We start from the raw sequence: 19,464 nt of genomic DNA on the forward strand, positions 1-19,464 counted from the left end.
GCATAGAGGCACAGAGAATGGGGCTGCTTGCTTGTCTTGCCACCTCAAAGTTCAAACGTAGCCTGGGAAAGTTGGTGTCCCAGCCAGGCTCCTTTCGCAGCCCTGCTCTGAAAGTGCGAACGTCTCCAGATAGCTGGCAGCCAGAAGGTGCTAGCCTGGAAAGCTGTTGCTCAGCCTCATCTGCCCATGGCAGTGCTCGCACAGAGGCACAGAGAATGGAGCTGCTTGCTTGTCTTGCCACCTCAAACTTCAAACGTAGCCTGGGAAAGTTTGTGTCCCAGCCAGGCTCCTTTCGCAGCCCTGCTCCGAAAGTGCGAACGTCTGCAGATAGCTGGCAGCCAGAAGGGGCTAGCCTGGAAAGCTGTTGCTCAGCCTCATCTGCCCATGGCAGTGCTCGCACAGAGGCACAGAGACAGGGGCTGCTTGCTTATCTTGCCACTTGAAACTTCAAACGCATGCTGGGAATGGTGGTGTCCCTGCCAGGCTCCTTTCGCAGCCCTGCTCCGAAAGTGCGAACGTCTGCAGATAGCTGGCAGCCAGAAGGGGCTAGCCTGGAAAGCTGTTGCTCAGCCTCATCTGCCCATGGCACTGCTCACACAGAGGCACAGAGAATGGGGCTGCTTGCTTGTCTTGCCACCTCAAACTTCAAACGTAGCCTGGGAAAGTTGGTGTCCCAGCCAGGCTCCTTTCGCAGCCCTGCTCCGAAAGTGCGAACGTCTGCAGATAGCTGGCAGCCAGAAGGGGCTATCCTGGAAAGCTGTTGCTCAGCCTCATCTGCCCATGGCACTGTTCGCATAGAGGCACAGAGAATGGGGCTGCTTGCTTATCTTGCCACTTGAAACTTCAAACGCATGCTGGGAATGGTGGTGTCCCTGCCAGGCTCCTATCACAGCCCTGCTCCGAAAGTGCGAACGTCTGCAGATAGCTGGTAGCCAGAAGGGGCTAGCCTGGAAAGCTGTTGCTCAGCCTCATCTGCCCATGGAAGTGCTCACACAGAGTCACAGAGAATGGGGCTGCTTGCTTGTCTTCCCACCTCAAACTTCAAACGTAGCCTGGGAAAGATGGTGTACCAGCCAGGCTCCTTTCGCAGCCCTGCTCCGAAAATGCGAATGTCTGCAGATAGCTGGCAGCCAGAAGGGGCTAGCCTGGAAAGCTGTTGCTCAGCCTCATCTGCCCATGGCACTGTTTGCATAGAGGCACAGAGAATGGGGCTGCTTGCTTATCTTGCCACTTGAAACTTCAAATGCATGCTGGGAATGGTGGTGTCCCTGCCAGGCTCCTATCACAGCCCTGCTCCGAAAGTGCGAACGTCTGCAGATAGCTGGCAGCCAGAAGGGGCTAGCCTGGAAAGCTGTTGCTCAGCCTCATCTGCCCATGGCACTGTTCGCATAGAGGCACAGAGAATGGGGCTGCTTGCTTATCTTGCCACTTGAAACTTGAAACGCATGCTGGGAATGGTGGTGTCCCTGCCAGGCTCCTATCACAGCCCAGCTCCGAAAGTGCGAACGTCTGCAGATAGCTGGCAGCCAGAAGGTGCTAGCCTGGAAAGCTGTTGCTCAGCCTCATCTGCCCATGGCACTGTTCGCATAGAGGCACAGAGACTGGGGCTGCTTGCTTATCTTGCCACTTGAAACTTCAAACGCATGCTGGGAATGGTGGTGTCCCTGCCAGGCTCCTATCACAGCCCTGCTCCGAAAGTGCGAACGTCTGCAGATAGCTGGCAGCCAGAAGGGGCTAGCCTGGAAAGCTGTTGCTCAGCCTCATCTGCCCATGGCACTGTTTGCATAGAGGCACAGAGAATGGGGCTGCTTGCTTATCTTGCCACTTGAAACTTCAAATGCATGCTGGGAATGGTGGTGTCCCTGCCAGGCTCCTATCACAGCCCTGCTCCGAAAGTGCGAACGTCTGCAGATAGCTGGCAGGCAGAAGGGGCTAGCCTGGAAAGCTGTTGCTCAGCCTCATCTGCCCATGGCACTGTTTGCATAGAGGCACAGAGAATGGGGCTGCTTGCTTATCTTGCCACTTGAAACTTGAAACGCATGCTGGGAATGGTGGTGTCCCTGCCAGGCTCCTATCACAGCCCAGCTCCGAAAGTGCGAACGTCTGCAGATAGCTGGCAGCCAGAAGGTGCTAGCCTGGAAAGCTGTTGCTCAGCCTCATCTGCCCATGGCACTGCTCGCACAGAGGCACAGAGAATGGGGCTGCTTGCTTATCTTGCCACTTGAAACTTCAAACGCATGCTGGGAACGGTGGTGTCCCTGCCAGGCTCCTATCACAGCCCTGCTCCGAAAGTGCGAACGTCTGCAGATAGCTGGCAGCCAGAAGGGGCTAGCCTGGAAAGCTGTTGCTCAGCCTCATCTGCCCATGGCAGTGCTCGCACAGAGGCCCAGAGACTAGGGGCTGCTTGCTTGTCTTGCCACCTCAAACTTCAAACGTAGCCTGGGAAAGTTGGTGTCCCAGCCAGGCTCCTTTCGCAGCCCTGCTCCGAAAGTGCGAACGTCTGCAGATAGCTGGCAGCCAGAAGGTGCTAGCCTGGAAAGCTGTTGCTCAGCCTCATCTGCCCATGGCAGTGCTCGCACAGAGGCACAGAGAATGGGGCTGCTTGCTTGTCTTGCCACCTCAAACTTCAAACGTAGCCTGGGAAAGATTGTGTACCTGCCAGGCTCCTTTCGCAGCCCTGCTCCGAAAATGGGAATGTCTGCAGATAGCTGGCAGCCAGAAGGTGCTAGCCTGGAAAGCTGTTGCTCAGCCTCATCTGCCCATGGCACTGTTCGCATAGAGGCACAGAGAATGGGGCTGCTTGCTTATCTTGCAACTTGAAACTTGAAACGCATGCTGGGAATGGTGGTGTCCCACCCAGGCTCCTTTCGCAGCCCTGCTCCGAAAGTGCGAACGTCTGCAGATAGCTGGTAGCCAGAAGGGCCTAGCCTGGAAAGCTGTTGCTCAGCCTCATCTGCCCATGGCAGTGCTCGCACAGAGGCACAGAGAATGGGGCTGCTTGCTTATCTTGCCACTTGAAACTTCAAACGCATGCTGGGAATGGTGGTGTCCCTGCCAGGCTCCTATCACAGCCCTGCTCCGAAAGTGCGAACGTCTGCAGATAGCTGGCAGCCAGAAGGGGCTAGCCTGGAAAGCTGTTGCTCAGCCTCATCTGCCCATGGCAGTGCTCGCACAGAGGCACAGAGAATGGGGCTGCTTGCTTGTCTTGCCACCTCAAACTTCAAACGTAGCCTGGGAAAGTTGGTGTCCCAGCCAGGCTCCTTCCGCAGCCCTGCTCCGAAAGTGCGAATGTCTGCAGATAGCTGGCAGCCAGAAGGTGCTAGCCTGGAAAGCTGTTGCTCAGCCTCATCTGCCCATGGCACTGTTCGCATAGAGGCACAGAGAATGGGGCTGCTTGCTTGTCTTGACACCTCAAACTTCAAACGTAGCCTGGGAAAGTTGGTGTCCCAGCCAGGCTCCTTTCGCAGCCCTGCTCCGAAATTGCGAACGTCTGCAGATAGCTGGCAGCCAGAAGGGGCTAGCCTGGAAAGCTGTTGCTCAGCCTCATCTGCCCATGGCACTGTTCGCATAGAGGCACAGAGACTGGGGCTGCTTGCTTATCTTGCCACTTGAAACTTCAAACGCATGCTGGGAATGGTGGTGTCCCTGCCAGGCTCCTATCACAGCCCTGCTCCGAAAGTGCGAACGTCTGCAGATAGCTGGCAGCCAGAAGGGGGTATCCTGGAAAGCTGTTGCTCAGCCTCATCTGCCCATGGCAGTGCTCGCACAGAGACCCAGAGACTAGGGGCTGCTTGCTTGTCTTGCCACCTCAAACTTCAAACGTAGACTGGGAAAGTTGGTGTCCCAGCCAGGCTCCTTTCGCAGCCCAGCTCCGAAAGTGCGAACGTCTGCAGATAGCTGGCAGGCAGAAGGGGCTAGCCTGGAAAGCTGTTGCTCAGCCTCATCTGCTCATGGCACTGCTCGCACAGAGGCACAGGGACTGGGGCTGCTTGCTTGTCTTGCCACTTGAAACTTCAAATGCATGCTGGGAATGGTGGTGTCCCTGCCAGGCTCCTATCACAGCCCTGCTCCGAAAGTGCGAACGTCTGCAGATAGCTGGCAGCCAGAAGGGGCTAGCCTGGAAAGCTGTTGCTCAGCCTCATCTGCCCATGGCACTGTTCGCATAGAGGCACAGAGAATGGGGCTGCTTACTTATCTTGCCACTTGAAACTTCAAACGCATGCTGGGAATGGTGGTGTCCCTGCCAGGCTCCTATCACAGCCCTGCTCCGAAAGTGCGAACGTCTGCAGATAGCTGGCAGCCAGAAGGGGCTAGCCTGGAAAGCTGTTGCTCAGCCTCATCTGCTCATGGCACTGCTCGCACAGAGGCACAGGGACTGGGGCTGCTTGCTTGTCTTGCCACCTCAAACTTCAAACGTAGCCTGGGAAAGTTGGTGTCCCTGCCAGGCTCCTTTCGCAGCCCTGCTCCGAAAGTGCAAACGTCTGCAGATAGCTGGCAGCCAGAAGGGGCTAGCCTGGAAAGCTGTTGCTCAGCCTCATCTGCCCATGGCAGTGCTCGCACAGAGGCACAGAGACTGGGGGTCCTTGCTTGTCTTGCCACCTCAAACTTCAAACGTAGCCTGGGAAAGTTGGTATCCCAGCCAGGCTCCTTTCGCAGCCCTGCTCCGAAAGTGCGAACGTCTGCAGATAGCTGGCAGCCAGAAGGTGCTAGCCTGGAAAGCTGTTGCTCAGCCTCATCTGCCCATGGCAGTGCTCGCACAGAGGCACAGAGACTGGGGCTGCTTGCTTATCTTGCCACTTGAAACTTCAAATGTAGCCTGGGAAAGATGGTGTACCAGCCAGGCTCCTTTCGCAGCCCTGCTCCCAAAATGCGAATGTCTGCAGATAGCTGGCAGGCAGAAGGGGCTAGCCTGGAAAGCTGTTGCTCAGCCTCATCTGCCCATGGCACTGTTCGCATAGAGGCACAGAGAATGGGGCTGCTTGCTTATCTTGCCACTTGAAACTTCAAACGCATGCTGGGAATGGTGGTGTCCCTGCTAGGCTCCTATCACAGCCCTGCTCCGAAAGTGCGAACGTCTGCAGATAGCTGGTAGCCAGAAGGGCCTAGCCTGGAAAGCTGTTGCTCATCCTCATCTGCCCATGGCACTGTTCGCATAGAGGCACAGAGAATGGGGCTGCTTACTTATCTTGCCACTTGAAACTTCAAACGCATGCTGGGAATGGTGGTGTCCCTGCCAGGCTCCTATCACAGCCCTGCTCAGAAAGTGCGAACGTCTGCAGATAGCTGGCAGCCAGAAGGGGCTAGCCTGGAAAGCTGTTGCTCAGCCTCATCTGCTCATAGCACTGCTTGCACACAGGCACAGGGACTGGGGCTGCTTGCTTGTCTTGCCACCTCAAACTTCAAACGTAGCCTGGGAAAGTTGGTGTCCCTGCCAGGCTCCTTTCGCAGCCCTGCTCCGAAAGTGCAAACGTCTGCAGATAGCTGGCAGCCAGAAGGGGCTAGCCTGGAAAGCTGTTGCTCAGCCTCATCTGCCCATGGCAGTGCTCGCACAGAGGCACAGAGAATGGGGGTCCTTGCTTGTATTGCCAGTTGAAACTTCAAACGTAGACTGGGAAAGTTGGTGTCCCAGCCAGGCTCCTTTCGCAGCCCTGCTCCGAAAGTGCGAACGTCTGCAGATAGCTGGCAGCCAGAAGGTGCTAGCCTGGAAAGCTGTTGCTCAGCCTCATATGCCCATGGCAGTGCTCGCACAGAGGCACAGAGACTGGGGCTGCTTGCTTATCTTGCCACTTGAAACTTCAAACGCATGCTGGGAATGGTGGTGTACCTGCCAGGCTCCTTTCGCAGCCCTGCTCCGAAAGTGCGAACGTCTGCAGATAGCTGGCAGGCAGAAGGGGCTAGCCTGGAAAGCTGTTGCTCAGCCTCATCTGCCCATGGCAGTGCTCACACAGAGGCACAGAGAATGGGGCTGCTTGCTTATCTTGCCACTTGAAACTTCAAACGTAGCCTGCGAAAGATGGTGTACCAGCCAGGCTCCTTTCGCAGCCCTGCTCCCAAAATGCGAATGTCTGCAGATAGCTGGCAGGCAGAAGGGGCTAGCCTGGAAAGCTGTTGCTCAGCCTCATCTGCCCATGGCACTGTTCGCATAGAGGCACAGAGAATGGGGCTGCTTGCTTATCTTGCCACTTGAAACTTCAAACGCATGCTGGGAATGGTGGTGTCCCTGCTAGGCTCCTATCACAGCCCTGCTCCGAAAGTGCAAACGTCTGCAGATAGCTGGTAGCCAGAAGGGCCTAGCCTGGAAAGCTGTTGCTCAGCCTCATCTGCCCATTGCACTGTTCGCATAGAGGCACAGAGAATGGGGCTGCTTGCTTATCTTGCCACTTGAAACTTCAAACGCATGCTGGGAATGGTGGTGTCCCTGCTAGGCTCCTATCACAGCCCTGCTCCGAAAGTGCGAACGTCTGCAGATAGCTGGCAGCCAGAAGGGGCTAGCCTGGAAAGCTGTTGCTCAGCCTCATCTGCCCATGGCACTGTTCGCATAGAGGCACAGAGAATGGGGCTGCTTGCTTGTCTTGCCACCTCAAAGTTCAAACGTAGCCTGGGAAAGTTGGTGTCCCAGCCAGGCTTCTTTCGCAGCCCTGCTCTGAAAGTGCGAACGTCTGCAGATAACTGGCAGCCAGAAGGGGCTAGCCTGGAAAGCTGTTGCTCAGCCTCATCTGCCCATGGCACTGCTCGCACAGAGGCACAGAGACTGGGGCTGCTTGCTTGTCTTGCCACCTCAAACTTCAAACGTAGCCTGGGAAAGTTGGTGTCCCAGCCAGGCTCCTTTTGCAGCCCTGCTCCGAAAGTGCGAACGTCTGCAGATAGCTGGCAGCCAGAAGGGGCTAGCCGGGAAAGCTGTTGCTCAGCCTCATCTGCCCATGGCAGTGCTCGCACAGAGGCACAGAGACTGGGGCTGCTTGCTTATCTTGCCACTTGAAACTTCAAACGCATGCTGGGAATGGTGGTGTCCCTGCCAGGCTCCTTTCGCAGCCCTGCTCTGAAAGTGCGAACGTCTGCAGATAGCTGGCAGCCAGAAGGGGGTATCCTGGAAAGCTGTTGCTCAGCCTCATCTGCCCATGGCAGTGCTCGCACAGAGGCACAGAGACTAGGGGCTGCTTGCTTGTCTTGCCACCTCAAACTTCAAACGTAGCCTGGGAAAGTTGGTGTCCCAGCCAGGCTCCTTTCGCAGCCCTGCTCCGAAAGTGCGAATGTCTGCAGATAGCTGGCAGCCAGAAGGGGCTAGCCTGGAAAGCTGTTGCTCAGCCTCATCTGCCCATGGCACTGTTCGCATAGAGGCACAGAGAATGGGGCTGCTTGCTTATCTTGCCACTTGAAACTTCAAACGCATGCTGGGAATGGTGGTGTCCCTGCCAGGCTCCTATCACAGCCCTGCTCCGAAAGTGCGAACGTCTGCAGATAGCTGGCAGCCAGAAGGTGCTAGCCTGGAAAGCTGTTGCTCAGCCTCATCTGCCCATGGCACTGTTCGCATAGAGGTACAGAGACTGGGGCTGCTTGCTTATCTTGCCAGTTGAAACTTGAAACTCATGCTGGGAATGGTGGTGTACCAGCCAGGCTCCTATCACAGCCCTGCTCCGAAAGTGCGAACGTCTGCAGATAGCTGGCAGCCAGAAGGGGCTAGCCTGGAAAGCTGTTGCTCAGCCTCATCTGCCCATGGCAGTGCTCACACAGAGGCACAGAGAATGGGGCTGCTTGCTTGTCTTGCCACCTCAAACTTCAAACGTAGCCTGGGAAAGTTGGTGTCCCAGCCAGGCTCCTTTTGCAGTCCTGCTCCGAAAGTGCGAACGTCTGCAGATGGCTGGCAGGCAGAAGGGGCTAGCCTGGAAAGCTGTTGCTCAGCCTCATCTGCCCATGGCAGTGCTCGCACAGAGGCACAGAGAATGGGGCTGCTTGCTTGTCTTGCCACCTCAAACTTCAAACGTAGCCTGGGAAAGTTGGTGTCCCAGCCAGGCTCCTTTCGCAGCCCTGCTCCGAAAGTGCGAACGTCTGCAGATGGCTGGCAGGCAGAAGGTGCTAGCCTGGAAAGCTGTTGCTCAGCCTCATCTGCCCATGGCAGTGCTCGCACAGAGGCCCAGAGACTAGGGGCTGCTTGCTTGTCTTGCCACCTCAAACTTCAAACGTAGCCTGGGAAAGTTGGTGTCCCAGCCAGGCTCCTTTCGCAGCCCTGCTCCGAAAGTGCGAACGTCTGCAGATAGCTGGCAGCCAGAAGGGGCTAGCCTGGAAAGCTGTTGCTCAGCGTCATCTGCCCATGGCACTGTTCGCAAAGAGGCACAGAGAATGGGGCTGCTTGCTTGTCTTGCCACCTCAAACTTCAAACGCATGCTGGGAATGGTGGTGTCCCTGCCAGGCTCCTTTCGCAGCCCTGCTCCGAAAGTGCGAACGTCTGCAGATAGCTGGCAGCCAGAAGGTGCTAGCCTGGAAAGCTGTTGCTCAGCCTCATCTGCCCATGGCAGTGCTCGCACAGAGACACAGAGAATGGGGCTGCTTGCTTGTCTTGCCACCTCAAACTTCAAACGTAGCCTGGGAAAGATGGTGTACCTGCCAGGCTCCTTTCGCAGCCCTGCTCCGAAAATGGGAATGTCTGCAGATAGCTGGCAGCCAGAAGGTGCTAGCCTGGAAAGCTGTTGCTCAGCCTCATCTGCCCATGGCACTGTTCGCATAGAGGCACAGAGAATGGGGCTGCTTGCTTATCTTGCAACTTGAAACTTGAAACGCATGCTGGGAATGGTGGTGTCCCAGCCAGGCTCCTTTTGCAGCCCTGCTCCTAAAGTGCGAACGTCTGCAGATAGCTGGCAGCCAGAAGGGGCTAGCCTGGAAAGCTGTTGCTCAGCCTCATCTGCCCATGGCACTGCTCGCACAGAGGCACAGAGAATGGGGCTGCTTGCTTATCTTGCCACTTGAAACTTCAAACGCATGCTGGGAATGGTGGTGTCCCTGCCAGGCTCCTATCACAGCCCTGCTCCGAAAGTGCGAACGTCTGCAGATAGCTGGCAGCCAGAAGGGGCTAGCCTGGAAAGCTGTTGCTCAGCCTCATCTGCCCATGGCAGTGCTCGCACAGAGGCACAGAGAATGGGGCTCCTTGCTTGTCTTGCCACCTCAAACTTCAAACGTAGCCTGGGAAAGTTGGTGTCCCAGCCAGGCTCCTTTCGCAGCCCTGCTCCGAAAGTGCGAACGTCTGCAGATAGCTGGCAGCCAGAAGGGGCTAGCCTGGAAAGCTGTTGCTCAGCCTCATCTGCCCATGGCACTGTTCGCATAGAGGCACAGAGAATGGGGCTGCTTGCTTGTCTTGCCACCTCAAACTTCAAACGTAGCCTGGGAAAGTTGGTGTCCCAGCCAGGCTCCTTTCGCAGCCCTGCTCCGAAAGTGCGAACGTCTGCAGATAGCTGGCAGCCAGAAGGGGCTAGCCTGGAAAGCTGTTGCTCAGCCTCATCTGCCCATGGCCGTGCTCGCACAGAGGCACAGAGAATGGGGCTGCTTGCTTGTCTTGCCACCTCAAACTTCAAACGTAGCCTGGGAAAGTTGGTGTCCCAGCCAGGCTCCTTTCGCAGCCCTGCTCCGAAAGTGCGAACGTCTGCAGATAGCTGCCAGCCAGAAGAGGCTAGCCTGGAAAGCTGTTGCTCAGCCTCATCTGCCCATGGCAGTGCTCGCACAGAGGCACAGAGACTGGGGCTGCTTGCTTATCTTGCCACTTGAAACTTCAAACGCATGCTGGGAATGGTGGTGTCCCTGCCAGGCTCCTTTCGCAGCCCTGCTCCGAAAGTGCGAACGTCTGCAGATAACTGGCAGCCAGAAGGGGCTAGCCTGGAAAGCTGTTGCTCAGCCTCATCTGCCCATGGCACTGTTCGCATAGAGGCACAGAGAATGGGGCTGCTTGCTTATCTTGCCACTTGAAACTTCAAACGCATGCTGGGAATGGTGGTGTCCCTGCCAGGCTCCTATCACAGCCCTGCTCCGAAAGTGCGAACGTCTGCAGATAGCTGGCAGCCAGAAGGGGGTATCCTGGAAAGCTGTTGCTCAGCCTCATCTGCCCATGGCAGTGCTCGCACAGAGGCCCAGAGACTAGGGGCTGCTTGCTTGTCTTGCCACCTCAAACTTCAAACGTAGTCTGGGAAAGTTGGTGTCCCAGCCAGGCTCCTTTCGCAGCCCTGCTCCGAAAGTGCGAACGTCTGCAGATAGCTGGCAGCCAGAAGGGGCTAGCCTGGAAAGCTGTTGCTCAGCCTCATCTGCCCATGGCACTGCTCGCACAGAGGCACAGAGAATGGGGCTGCTTGCTTGTCTTGCCACCTCAAAGTTCAAACGTAGCCTGGGAAAGTTGGTGTCCCAGCCAGGCTCCTTTCGCAGCCCTGCTCTGAAAGTGCGAACGTCTGCAGATAACTGGCAGCCAGAAGGGGCTAGCCTGGAAAGCTGTTGCTCAGCCTCATCTGCCCATGGCACTGCTCGCACAGAGGCACAGAGACTGGGGCTGCTTGCTTGTCTTGCCACCTCAAACTTGAAACGTAGCCTGGGAAAGATGGTGTACCAGCCATGCTCCTTTCGCAGCCCTGCTCCGAAAATGCGAACGTCTGCAGATCGCTGGCAGCCAGAAGGGGCTAGCCTGGAAAGCTGTTGCTCAGCCTCATCTGCCCATGTCACTGCTCGCACAGAGGCACAGAGAATGGGGCTGCTTGTTTGTCTTGCCACCTCAAACTTCAAACGTAGCCTGGGAAAGTTGGTGTCCCAGCCAGGCTCCTTTCGCAGCCCTGCTCCGAAAGTGCGAATGTCTGCAGATAGCTGGCAGCCAGAGGTGCTAGCCTGGAAAGCTGTTGCTCAGCCTCATCTGGCCATGGCACTGTTCGCATAGAGGCACAGAGAATGGGGCTGCTTGCTTATCTTGCCACCTCAAACTTCAAACGCATGCTGGGAATGGTGGTGTCCCTGCCAGGCTCCTATCACAGCCCTGCTCCGAAAGTGCGAACTTCTGCAGATAGCTGGCAGCCAGAAGGTGCTCACCTGGAAAGCTGTTGCTCAGCCTCATCTGCCCATGGCACTGTTCGCATAGAGGCACAGAGAATGGGGCTGCTTGCTTGTCTTGCCACCTCAAACTTCAAACGTAGCCTGGGAAAGATGGTGTACCTGCCAGGCTCCTTTCGCAGCCCTGCTCCGAAAGTGCGAACGTCTGCAGATAGCTGGCAGCCAGAAGGTGCTAGCCTGGAAAGCTGTTTCTCAGCCTCATCTGCCCATGGCAGTGCTCACACAGAGGCACAGAGAATGGGGCTGCTTGCTTGTCTTGCAACTTGAAACTTGAAACGCATGCTGGGAATGGTGGTGTCCCAGCCAGGCTCCTTTTGCAGCCCTGCTCCGAAAGTGCGAACGTCTGCAGATAGCTGGCAGCCAGAAGGGGCTAGCCTGGAAAGCTGTTGCTCAGCCTCATCTGCCCATGGCAGTGCTCGCACAGAGGCACAGAGAATGGGGCTGCTTGCTTATCTTGCCACTTGAAACTTGAAACGCATGCTGGGAATGGTGGTGTCCCTGCCAGGCTCCTATCACAGCCCTGCTCCGAAAGTGCGAACGTCTGCAGATAGCTGGCAGCCAGAAGGGGCTAGCCTGGAAAGCTGTTGCTCAGCCTCATCTGCCCATGGCAGTGCTCGCACAGAGGCACAGAGAATGGGGCTCCTTGCTTGTCTTGCCACCTCAAACTTCAAACGTAGCCTGGGAATGTTGGTGTCCCAGCCAGGCTCCTTTCGCAGCCCTGCTCCGAAAGTGCGAACGTCTGCAGATAGCTGGCAGCCAGAAGGTGCTAGCCTGGAAAGCTGTTGCTCAGCCTCATCTGCCCATGGCACTGTTCGCATAGAGGCACAGAGAATGGGGCTGCTTGCTTGTCTTGCCACCTCAAACTTCAAACGTAACCTGGGAAAGTTGGTGTCCCAGCCAGGCTCCTTTCGCAGCCCTGCTCCGAAAGTGCGAACGTCTGCAGATAGCTGCCAGACAGAAGGGGCTAGCCTGGAAAGCTGTTGCTCAGCCTCATCTGCCCATGGCCGTGCTCGCACAGAGGCACAGAGAATGGGGCTGCTTGCTTGTCTTGCCACCTCAAACTTCAAACGTAGCCTGGGAAAGTTGGTGTCCCAGCCAGGCTCCTTTCGCAGCCCTGCTCCGAAAGTGCGAACGTCTGCAGATAGCTGCCAGCCAGAAGGGGCTAGCCTGGAAAGCTGTTGCTCAGCCTCATCTGCCCATGGCAGTGCTCGCACAGAGGCACAGAGACTGGGGCTGCTTGCTTATCTTGCCACTTGAAACTTCAAACGCATGCTGGGAATGGTGGTGTCCCTGCCAGGCTCCTTTCGCAGCCCTGCTCTGAAAGTGCGAACGTCTGCAGATAGCTGGCAGCCAGAAGGGGCTAGCCTGGAAAGCTGTTGCTCAGCCTCATCTGCCCATGGCACTGTTCGCATAGAGGCACAGAGAATGGGGCTGCTTGCTTATCTTGACACTTGAAACCTCAAACGTATGCTGGGAATGGTGGTGTCTCTGCCAGGCTCCTATCACAGCCCTGCTCCGAAAGTGCGAACGTCTGCAGATAGCTGGCAGCCAGAAGGGGGTATCCTGGAAAGCTGTTGCTCAGCCTCATCTGCCCATGGCAGTGCTCGCACAGAGGCCCAGAGACTAGGGTCTGCTTGCTTGCTTTTCTTGCCACCTCAAACTTCAAACGTAGCCTGGGAAAGTTGGTGTCCCAGCCAGGCTCCTTTCGCAGCCCTGCTCCGAAAGTGCGAACGTCTGCAGATCGCTGGCAGCCAGAAGGGTCTAGCCTGGAAAGCTGTTGCTCAGCCTCATCTGCCCATGTCACTGCTCGCACAGAGGCACAGAGAATGGGGCTGCTTGTTTGTCTTGCCACCTGAAACTTCAAACGTAGCCTGGGAAAGTTGGTGTCCCAGCCAGGCTCCTTTTGCAGCCCTGCTCTGAAAGTGCGAATGTCTGCAGATAGCTGGCAGCCAGAAGGGGCTAGCCTGGAAAGCTGTTGCTCAGCCTCATCTGCCCATGGCACTGTTCGCATAGAGGCACAGAGAATGGGGCTGCTTGCTTATCTTGCAACTTGAAACTTGAAACGCATGCTGGGAATGGTGGTGTCCCTGCCAGGCTCCTATCACAGCCCTGCTCCGAAAGTGCGAACGTCTGCAGATAGCTGGCAGCCAGAAGGTGCTAGCCTGGAAAGCTGTTGCTCAGCCTCATCTGCCCATGGCACTGTTCGCATAGAGGCACAGAGAATGGGGCTGCTTGCTTATCTTGCCAGTTGAAACTTCAAACGCATGCTGGGAATGGTGGTGTCTCTGCCAGGCTCCTATCACAGCCCTGCTCCGAAAGTGCGAACGTCTGCAGATAGCTGGTAGCCAGAAGGGGCTAGCCTGGAAAGCTGTTGCTCAGCCTCATCTGCCCATGGCAGTGCTCACACAGAGGCACAGAGAATGGGGCTGCTTGCTTGTCTTGCCACCTCAAACTTCAAACGTAGCCTGGGAAAGTTGGTGTCCCAGCCAGGCTCCTTTCGCAGCCCTGCTCCGAAAGTGCGAACGTCTGCAGATAGCTGGCAGCCAGAAGGGGCTAGCCTGGAAAGCTGTTGCTCAGTCTCATCTGCCCATGGCAGTGCTCGCACAGAGGCACAGAGAATGGGGCTGCTTGCTTGTCTTGCCACCTCAAACTTCAAACGTAGCCTGGGAAAGGTGGTGTCCCAGCCAGGCTCCTTTCGCAGCCCTGCTCCGAAAGTGCGAACGTCTGCAGATAGCTGGCAGCCACAAGGTGCTAGCCTGGAAAGCTGTTGCTCAGCCTCATCTGCCCATGGCAGTGCTCGCACAGTGGCACAGAGAATGGGGCTCCTTGCTTGTCTTGCCACCTCAAACTTCAAACGTAGCCTGGGAAAGATGGTGTACCTGCTAGGCTCCTTTCGCAGCCCTGCTCTTGAAATGCGAACGTCTGCAGATAGCTGGCAGCCAGAAGGGGCTAGCCTGGAAAGCTGTTGCTCAGCCTCATCTGCCCATGGCACTGTTCGCATAGAGGCAGAGAGAATGGGGCTGCTTGCTTATCTTGCCACTTGAAACTTGAAACGCATGCTGGGAATGGTGGTGTCCCTGCCAGGCTCCTATCACAGCCCTGCTCCGAAAGTGCGAACGTCTGCAGATAGCTGGCAGCCAGAAGGGGCTAGCCTGGAAAGCTGTTGCTCAGCCTCATCTGCCCATGGCACTGTTCGCATAGAGGCACAGAGAATGGGGCTGCTTGCTTATCTTGCCACTTGAAACTTCAAACGCATGCTGGGAATGGTGGTGTCCCTGCCAGGCTCCTATCACAGCCCTGCTCCGAAAGTGCGAACGTCTGCAGATAGCTGGCAGCCAGAAGGGGGTATCCTGGAAAGCTGTTGCTCAGCCTCATCTGCCCATGGCAGTGCTCGCACAGAGGCCCAGAGACTAGGGGCTGCTTGCTTGTCTTGCCACCTCAAACTTCAAACGTAGTCTGGGAAAGTTGGTGTCCCAGCCAGGCTCCTTTCGCAGCCCTGCTCCGAAAGTGCGAACGTCTGCAGATAGCTGGCAGCCAGAAGGGGCTAGCCTGGAAAGCTGTTGCTCAGCCTCATCTGCCCATGGCACTGCTCGCACAGAGGCACAGAGAATGGGGCTGCTTGCTTGTCTTGCCACCTCAAAGTTCAAACGTAGCCTGGGAAAGTTGGTGTCCCAGCCAGGCTCCTTTCGCAGCCCTGCTCTGAAAGTGCGAACGTCTGCAGATAACTGGCAGCCAGAAGGGGCTAGCCTGGAAAGCTGTTGCTCAGCCTCATCTGCCCATGGCACTGCTCGCACAGAGGCACAGAGACTGGGGCTGCTTGCTTGTCTTGCCACCTCAAACTTGAAACGTAGCCTGGGAAAGATGGTGTACCAGCCATGCTCCTTTCGCAGCCCTGCTCCGAAAATGCGAACGTCTGCAGATCGCTGGCAGCCAGAAGGGGCTAGCCTGGAAAGCTGTTGCTCAGCCTCATCTGCCCATGTCACTGCTCGCACAGAGGCACAGAGAATGGGGCTGCTTGTTTGTCTTGCCACCTCAAACTTCAAACGTAGCCTGGGAAAGTTGGTGTCCCAGCCAGGCTCCTTTCGCAGCCCTGCTCCGAAAGTGCGAATGTCTGCAGATAGCTGGCAGCCAGAGGTGCTAGCCTGGAAAGCTGTTGCTCAGCCTCATCTGGCCATGGCACTGTTCGCATAGAGGCACAGAGAATGGGGCTGCTTGCTTATCTTGCCACCTCAAACTTCAAACGCATGCTGGGAATGGTGGTGTCCCTGCCAGGCTCCTATCACAGCCCTGCTCCGAAAGTGCGAACTTCTGCAGATAGCTGGCAGCCAGAAGGTGCTCACCTGGAAAGCTGTTGCTCAGCCTCATCTGCCCATGGCACTGTTCGCATAGAGGCACAGAGAATGGGGCTGCTTGCTTGTCTTGCCACCTCAAACTTCAAACGTAGCCTGGGAAAGATGGTGTACCTGCCAGGCTCCTTTCGCAGCCCTGCTCCGAAAGTGCGAACGTCTGCAGATAGCTGGCAGCCAGAAGGTGCTAGCCTGGAAAGCTGTTTCTCAGTCTCATCTGCCCATGGCAGTGCTCACACAGAGGCACAGAGAATGGGGCTGCTTGCTTGTCTTGCAACTTGAAACTTGAAACGCATGCTGGGAATGGTGGTGTCCCAGCCAGGCTCCTTTTGCAGCCCTGCTCCGAAAGTGCGAACGTCTGCAGATAGCTGGCAGCCAGAAGGGGCTAGCCTGGAAAGCTGTTGCTCAGCCTCATCTGCCCATGGCAGTGCTCGCACAGAGGCACAGAGAATGGGGCTGCTTGCTTATCTTGCCACTTGAAACTTGAAACGCATGCTGGGAATGGTGGTGTCCCTGCCAGGCTCCTATCACAGCCCTGCTCCGAAAGTGCGAACGTCTGCAGATAGCTGGCAGCCAGAAGGGGCTAGCCTGGAAAGCTGTTGCTCAGCCTCATCTGCCCATGGCAGTGCTCGCACAGAGGCACAGAGAATGGGGCTCCTTGCTTGTCTTGCCACCTCAAACTTCAAACGTAGCCTGGGAATGTTGGTGTCCCAGCCAGGCTCCTTTCGCAGCCCTGCTCCGAAAGTGCGAACGTCTGCAGATAGCTGGCAGCCAGAAGGTGCTAGCCTGGAAAGCTGTTGCTCAGCCTCATCTGCCCATGGCACTGTTCGCATAGAGGCACAGAGAATGGGGCTGCTTGCTTGTCTTGCCACCTCAAACTTCAAACGTAACCTGGGAAAGTTGGTGTCCCAGCCAGGCTCCTTTCGCAGCCCTGCTCCGAAAGTGCGAACGTCTGCAGATAGCTGGCAGCCAGAAGGGGCTAGCCTGGAAAGCTGTTGCTCAGCCTCATCTGCCCATGGCCGTGCTCGCACAGAGGCACAGAGAATGGGGCTGCTTGCTTGTCTTGCCACCTCAGACTTCAAACGTAGCCTGGGAAAGTTGGTGTCCCAGCCAGGCTCCTTTCGCAGCCCTGCTCCGAAAGTGCGAACGTCTGCAGATAGCTGCCAGCCAGAAGGGGCTAGCCTGGAAAGCTGTTGCTCAGCCTCATCTGCCCATGGCAGTGCTCGCACAGAGGCACAGAGACTGGGGCTGCTTGCTTATCTTGCCACTTGAAACTTCAAACGCATGCTGGGAATGGTGGTGTCCCTGCCAGGCTCCTTTCGCAGCCCTGCTCTGAAAGTGCGAACGTCTGCAGATAGCTGGCAGCCAGAAGGGGCTAGCCTGGAAAGCTGTTGCTCAGCCTCATCTGCCCATGGCACTGTTCGCATAGAGGCACAGAGAATGGGGCTGCTTGCTTATCTTGACACTTGAAACCTCAAACGCATGCTGGGAATGGTGGTGTCTCTGCCAGGCTCCTATCACAGCCCTGCTCCGAAAGTGCGAACGTCTGCAGATAGCTGGCAGCCAGAAGGGGGTATCCTGGAAAGCTGTTGCTCAGCCTCATCTGCCCATGGCAGTGCTCGCACAGAGGCCCAGAGACTAGGGTCTGCTTGCTTGCTTTTCTTGCCACCTCAAACTTCAAACGTAGCCTGGGAAAGTTGGTGTCCCAGCCAGGCTCCTTTCGCAGCCCTGCTCCGAAAGTGCGAACGTCTGCAGATCGCTGGCAGCCAGAAGGGTCTAGCCTGGAAAGCTGTTGCTCAGCCTCATCTGCCCATGTCACTGCTCGCACAGAGGCACAGAGAATGGGGCTGCTTGTTTGTCTTGCCACCTGAAACTTCAAACGTAGCCTGGGAAAGTTGGTGTCCCAGCCAGGCTCCTTTTGCAGCCCTGCTCTGAAAGTGCGAATGTCTGCAGATAGCTGGCAGCCAGAAGGGGCTAGCCTGGAAAGCTGTTGCTCAGCCTCATCTGCCCATGGCACTGTTCGCATAGAGGCACAGAGAATGGGGCTGCTTGCTTATCTTGCAACTTGAAACTTGAAACGCATGCTGGGAATGGTGGTGTCCCTGCCAGGCTCCTATCACAGCCCTGCTCCGAAAGTGCGAACGTCTGCAGATAGCTGGCAGCCAGAAGGTGCTAGCCTGGAAAGCTGTTGCTCAGCCTCATCTGCCCATGGCACTGTTCGCATAGAGGCACAGAGAATGGGGCTGCTTGCTTATCTTGCCAGTTGAAACTTCAAACGCATGCTGGGAATGGTGGTGTCTCTGCCAGGCTCCTATCACAGCCCTGCTCCGAAAGTGCGAACGTCTGCAGATAGCTGGCAGCCAGAAGGGGCTAGCCTGGAAAGCTGTTGCTCAGCCTCATCTGCCCATGGCAGTGCTCACACAGAGGCACAGAGAATGGGGCTGCTTGCTTGTCTTGCCACCTCAAACTTCAAACGTAGCCTGGGAAAGTTGGTGTCCCAGCCAGGCTCCTTTCGCAGCCCTGCTCCGAAAGTGCGAACGTCTGCAGATAGCTGGCAGCCAGAAGGGGCTAGCCTGGAAAGCTGTTGCTCAGTCTCATCTGCCCATGGCAGTGCTCGCACAGAGGCACAGAGAATGGGGCTGCTTGCTTGTCTTGCCACCTCAAACTTCAAACGTAGCCTGGGAAAGGTGGTGTCCCAGCCAGGCTCCTTTCGCAGCCCTGCTCCGAAAGTGCGAACGTCTGCAGATAGCTGGCAGCCACAAGGTGCTAGCCTGGAAAGCTGTTGCTCAGCCTCATCTGCCCATGGCAGTGCTCGCACAGTGGCACAGAGAATGGGGCTCCTTGCTTGTCTTGCCACCTCAAACTTCAAACGTAGCCTGGGAAAGATGGTGTACCTGCTAGGCTCCTTTCGCAGCCCTGCTCTTGAAATGCGAACGTCTGCAGATAGCTGGCAGCCAGAAGGGGCTAGCCTGGAAAGCTGTTGCTCAGCCTCATCTGCCCATGGCACTGTTCGCATAGAGGCAGAGAGAATGGGGCTGCTTGCTTATCTTGCCACTTGAAACTTGAAACGCATGCTGGGAATGGTGGTGTCCCTGCCAGGCTCCTATCACAGCCCTGCTCCGAAAGTGCGAACGTCTGCAGATAGCTGGCAGCCAGAAGGTGCTAGCCTGGAAAGCTGTTGCTCAGCCTCATCTGCCCATGGCAGTGCTCGCACAGAGGCACAGAGACTGGGGCTGCTTGCTTGTCTTGCCACCTCAAACTTCAAACGTAGCCTGGGAAAGTTGGTGTCCCAGCCAGGCTCCTTTCGCAGCCCTGCTCCGAAAGTGCGAACGTCTGCAGATAGCTGGCAGCCACAAGGGGCTAGCCTGGAAAGCTGTTGCTCAGCCTCATCTGCCCATGGCACTGCTCGCACAGAGGCACAGAGAATGGGGCTCCTTGCTTGTCTTGACACCTCAAACTTCAAACGTAGCCTGGGAAAGATGGTGTACCTGTTAGGGTCCTTTCGCAACCCTGCTCTTGAAATGCGAACGTCTGCAGATAGCTGGCAGCCAGAAGGTGCTAGCCTGGAAAGCTGTTGCTCAGCCTCATCTGCCCATGGCACTGTTCGCATAGAGGCACAGAGACTGGGGCTGCTTGCTTATCTTGCCACTTGAAACTTGAAACGCATGCTGGGAACGGTGGTGTCCCTGCCAGGCTCCTATCACAGCCCTGCTCCGAAAGTGCGAACGTCTGCAGATAGCTGGCAGCCAGAAGGGGATATCCTGGAAAGCTGTTGCTCAGCGTCATCTGCCCATGGCAGTGCTCGCACAGAGGCCCAGAGACTAGGGTCTGCTTGCTTATCTTGCCACTTGAAACTTCAAACGCATGCTGGGAATGGTGGTGTCCCAGCCAGGCTCCTATCACAGCCCTGCTCCGAAAGTGCGAACGTCTGCAGATAGCCTGCAGCCAGAAGGGGCTAGCCTGGAAAGCTGTTGCTCAGCCTCATCTGCACATGGCACTGCTCACACAGAGGTACAGAGAATGGTGCTCCTTGCTTCTCTTGCCACCT

This window comes from Opisthocomus hoazin, chromosome 34 (genome assembly GCF_030867145.1).
Source record: "Opisthocomus hoazin isolate bOpiHoa1 chromosome 34, bOpiHoa1.hap1, whole genome shotgun sequence".
Taxonomy (NCBI): Eukaryota; Metazoa; Chordata; class Aves; order Opisthocomiformes; family Opisthocomidae; genus Opisthocomus; species Opisthocomus hoazin.